Source organism: Branchiostoma belcheri, unplaced genomic scaffold (assembly GCF_001625305.1).
Source record: "Branchiostoma belcheri isolate BF01 breed outbred unplaced genomic scaffold, Haploidv18h27 scaffold19, whole genome shotgun sequence".
Lineage (NCBI taxonomy): Eukaryota > Metazoa > Chordata > Leptocardii > Amphioxiformes > Branchiostomatidae > Branchiostoma > Branchiostoma belcheri.
Window position 1 is genome coordinate 1,127,545 of NW_017803379.1, and position 5,703 is coordinate 1,133,247.

The following is a 5,703-nucleotide window of genomic DNA, read 5'->3' on the forward strand; positions in this document are numbered from 1 at the left end:
GCATTTTTTGAAGCCCATTTCAGTCTTTTCGTTCGGGTCGTTTTCAAAACTTCATTTTTTTAGTCGACGGTTTGTCAGACATTTTGAATTCTGGTGTCAACACCGTCCTTGGGCCAGGCGAGCTCCATTGTTTTTGGACGGCAATTCCGTGCAGGGAGGATGAGCAGCAACACAAGCATCAGAGACAGGCCCCTTCCTGCCTTACCCAACAGAGAAAGGCCCCTTCCTGCCTTACCGGGCAGAGAAAGGCCCCTTCCTGCAGTACCGAACTCCAAGCCGGCATCACGTTCAGGCCAATATGTGAAGACGGGTAAGTAACAGTCTACTGCTATAATGTTGAAAGGCGAGAACAGCAATAGATTTTCTGTCTCCATAATTGCTGTACATGTAATTGTAATTTATATTGTTTAATATTCAGTTAATCGACTGCTATTGTCAGATTATGTTGAGTTTTTTTATAATAATCCCAATCATCATCATCATCACCATCCCTTAGGACGGTGACCGTTGAGTGACAAAAACATATGCAATAGCATAGCACCAAAACTCCAGAAAATGGCGTTTCTGTTGAAACGCGATAGTGTAACACGACCGTGGCAACCATAATGATCATTATGGTAGTGTGCGTAGTCCAGTGGTTAGCGATCCTGCTTCTGGACTAAGAGGTTGGGAGTTCGAATCCCGGCTGTTGTCGCTCACCCGACATGCACGCTACTGTTTAGGGTCGCAGTCCTTAGGACGGGACGTTAAGCCGTGGTCCATTGTTCATTGTGCTTGTTGAAAAGAGCTAGGGAGATTTCCCCGGTACAATGAACCTGTAAATACTGTACATAGCGTCTGTCTTCTCTGTCACGACCAGTGGAAGAGTATAGCTCTTCAGTGAGCTAAACTGGATCGAGATCACTTTCACTTTCATTAAAAAACCCTTACTTACGAGTTGATTGGAAGTTCCTGGTGATCATTGAGCGACCGCTATATTAAAGATCTGTGCAATGTTCGGTCTCTCAAAGATCCCCAACTTTGGTGCGTATAAATGAGGGTATAACCCCCAAAATGTGTAATGTCTCCGAAGGCCATGACGAACATGATCTAAATACTAAACTGAGATTCTTAAAAAATGTAACATTATCTTAAAGGCAAACGTGAATCTGACGTGAATTAGAATGAACCACGATTGACAGCACGCGTATAACCCCCAAGCAGTGTTTTGAAGTAATTAGTCTGGAGAAGAGGGAGTGCGCATACGTATCCCAGAGTTCCTTAAGGCTTGTTTGTATACTGACGCCCTAAAATACGGTAAACTTCTGAAATAAACTATGAGAGATTAAGGTTTGTTTGTGACCAATTATAACTCATATTAAACCATTACTTCTCTAGAATCTGGTTTTGTTCAGATAGTTTAGAAGATTTTTTGTAAATATAAAACATTTTTTGTGGTTCTTTTTTTATTTGATAAGGCGGTGTTGCACATCATGTGGTTTTATCAGAGAAAGGCCTACATTGTTGTCGTCATAAATGACATTCCTCATCATGAGTTTAGAAATTATATTGTCCTAGCAACAGGGGCATAGTATACTGACAATTTAGTTCAAGTCCATGTCCCCACCTTGTTGTTAGCCACATTTTAGTGGCGTTTCCAAGAGTCCTCACCAGTCATTCTTCATCTGCACATCTGGTTTCTGACGCAGGATCGTCGGCAATCTACGCCAATGACGAAGAACTCAAAGAAGAATCCCCTGACACCAGTGAGCCCAGTGATGATCTGGATAGCAACAGGCACTACTATGTTAACAAAGATGAAATCATGAACAACCTTAGACAGGCTAGTTCCCCAAATCAGCCCAGTGGACAGCCGGCAGACACCGTGGGCCGCAGGGGTACCGGTATCATCGAAAATGCCATGTACGTGCCTGGTGCGTTACGACAAGGAGGTATGTTTTGTTATTTGCATCCTTGTACCATTTGCCATTTTTACCACCATGGTAAAGTAATTAGTAGTGATCTAATTCATTTGCCTTTTATGTTTGTATCTGTAGTTGAAATACTGGATAGCAGATAGGGTAACAAGTCATGATCACCACGGAATATTATGACATGGTTGTGGATTGATTTCCTGTACTCTTGAAATATGTTCAGATTAGCATCTACATATTTACAAAATGTGAACAATGCTTTTTCTTCCCAAAAGTTGAAGCAGAGCAGATATACATGTAGAATACGAGCTCGTGTCTCTTTACATGTGATACATGGTAGCAGAATCGACCTTCGCTTTAAAAAGCACCATTTTAAGTGCATATGGTGCATAGCTAATTTCCATGGCAATCATAAACAAACAAACATCAGCTAGTGTGTCGAAAACCTTTCACGGTAATATATACTAACGTACCATCGCACACTTCGAGGTTTTCCAGCGTTCCCAAGAGCAACAGCTTGCGCACGATCCTGCGATGCTGAATGTGTACATTTTGCAGTTGGGCGTTTTATCATGATGCACAACTTAGAAGAGCTCTGACGAATCTGAGAAACAGGGAGAAAATGTCTTGTCTGGAAACGGACACGCATGTGCAAAGAAGCACCTGAAAACATTTGATTGCCCAGGTGTTGCATATTTTGTGACATGTGTATGCAAATGCTGATTAGAGAGGACGAACTTTTGGAACACCCTGTAGCTCTTGAGGAGGCAAACTGACAGCGGTACCAATAGGTAGATATGAAATGATACTTTGTGTTTACAGATCACACCGATGATGCAGACATTTGTGGGCTTCCCAAAAACTGCAACGTGGCATGTCGCTGTTCCTTTCTGCCATGGGCCATCATCATAATTGCTGTAACGTTATTAGCAGCCGTCGTTGGAACAGGAGTTGTTCTTGCCATATTTCACACGATCCCGGAAGAGACTCAGTCTTTCTCAAACAGTCCTCCGGAGCGGCGTGGTTCGTCAAGACAACCAGTGTCACCAGTTCCCGACACCTCTGCAACCGCACTGCCCAAGGTGACAACCACACTGCCCGAGGTGACAACCACACTACCCGAGGTTACAACCACACTGCCCAAGGTGACAACCACACTGCCCAAGGTGACAACCACACTGCCCAAGGTGACAACCACACTGCCCAAGGTGACAACCACACTGCCCGAGGTTACAACCACACTGCCCGAGGTGACAACCACACTGCCCGAGATGACACCTACGCTACCAAAGGTGACCACTACTCCCCTGTGTATTATACATGTCCTAGAAATTATTCACATATTATATTCAGACGTGAGAGTGAACAAGTATTATTATTTGTCGCCAGGTTTTCCAACATCATGTTGAATGGACCAGATTTGGCCAGCTTCAGAGGACTACAGAGCCACAACCTTCGACGACTCACGAAGGTACGATACTCATGTCAGGCGTGATCATGACATACACTAACCCTCCTCATGTAACTAAATTCAAGTAGTTCCCAGCTTTCTGACATGTTTGCTGTGTTTTGATTTGTACTGGGAAAATGTCCCATTTTTCGTATACAGCCTATGGCTGCAAATTTGCACTTACGTTCTGACATACAGGAAAGAAGTTGTTGTAAGAATTTCCTAATAGTGGGGCTATAGCTTCCTATTCTTCATTTCTTCAGTTGGATGGCCCATGCAAAATGGCGGCTGCCAGGATGGCTACATACGAGTCGGTTGGTCCTGCATCCGGCTCGTTCCCATCCTAAAGTCATTTTCGGGCGCGCAGCAGGCCTGTAATGCGGAAGGGGCGACTCTAGCCATGCCTAAAACGGAAGAACTGGACCTCGCTCTCAGACACCTGGTCAAGATGTCCAGAGGCGATCACTGGATCGGTCTGAAGGAGACGTGTTCTCGCGTTTGGTTCGGTTGGACGGAGACCTGTTGGACCGGAAAATGGGAATATAAATGGGTGGACGGGGTACATCTGGGAAGGTACCAGGTACGTGTTCTGTTGACAAAAACAGGTTTATCTTATTATCCCAACATTAAGCACAAAACATGGTGACGGCACACTAAAGTTTTTATGTTTACGGAAGGAAAACATTGTTTTTGCTCAGTTTTCCTCTTCTTCAAACACGTAAGGTCAATGACCTGAACCAGACGTCTGTCACCATGGTAACGGGTGGTGTATGGTTACATTTTGTAGCTCCAGTTGAAGATGCTGTTCACCACATGTTATATAATATGAAGGGTTATGTATTAGAATCAACAGAGCAGTAGTTTGGTGGACTAGACCATGTGATGGTAAACATTATGCATTTGCTTTTAGTTAAGCTTATTTTCATCCCCCCCCCCCAATGCAGAGGACAATACTCATTTTCACGAGTTAAGTGAGAGAAGTCGTGTAAAGTGCCTTTCCCAAGGGCACAAGATCGGTGGCATAGCAGGATTCGAACTCGGAACCCCTTGGTTCCGAGCCGAGTACTCTGCCGTTATGACACATGAACAATAATTGATTTGCCTCCACCTTCTACCAGACAACGGATTGTTTAAGGATCCCAGTAGGTTTTACATTTCCTTCAGTAAGATAGGTATGGTCATCTTGACATCTTGTTTTCCCTTTTTATCAGGGGTGGCACCCAGGTGAGCCAAGTAACGCCCGAGTGTCCCGTGCACTGTGTGTTCAGTACTGGTACTCAGGACCTGCGGCTGGCCTGATGTGGGACGACACCGGATGCCATTCCACAAAGCGGTACATCTGCCAATCCCCTCCTGCCTAATCACCTTCGGGAAAGGATTATGTTACTATTGGTAGACTCTGTGTGCATGTATGTGTTTATGTATGAGTTGTGTGCATGTATGTGTTTATGTATGAGTGTGTGTACATGTGTTTGTATAGGTGTGTGCGTGGTTTAGCACAATATACTCAAGAAATAATGAAACTTTGTAGGTGGGTAGGTCTTGATGACATTTGTTTCAGTATCAAGTCCAATGCAACCAACAATCAACCGACAATTATATGGCCCCTTACCTCCCACCATCACACCAGGTTAACATGGCCAGCTACAAATGTGTGCATTCCAGTTATATCATGTCACAAGCCACATCAGACATGCAATCTTGGGGATCTTCAAATTGTCCAAAAGAAACTTGGTGGCACCTAAGCTAGGACAGCGAAGACTTGACTGACACTATGATTGACAAAACGCATTGCAGAAAAGAGAGAAGCTACAAATGTGTAAGATTGACGGCTGTAAATCTTTATTTGCTTTGTCACAAAGCTTGCACCTTACAGATGACACAGACTTAAAAACAAGCATAAAACATTTCATCCAAGTATGATTAGTCCATTTCCATTATCTTTAATAGATGGTTATAAACATTTTTTGGGCCTTAAATTTAAAAATTGTTCATCCTATTCACCAACAATCTTTCCATCTTAGCAGTAACAATTTTCATCTGTTAGTTTGATTAGTTGAAAATTTTCAGGAGACAGTGCTAACTTCATGACAACTGCCACCTTTGGAGGAATGTTTCTTCTTGTAAAAATGTACATTGTATGCACTGCCACACTACACTTTGCCCATACACTTTTAAGTAAAGGAATAGACATCAGAGGTTCATGTCCCTGAAAAAGAACTCATTGCTCTCATTAAACAACAGAATTTGTCGCTATACAGAATATCCTAAAATCATACATTATCAATAAAGACTACAGTCAAAAAGTTTATTAAAACACATTAAAATGGCCGAATTGCC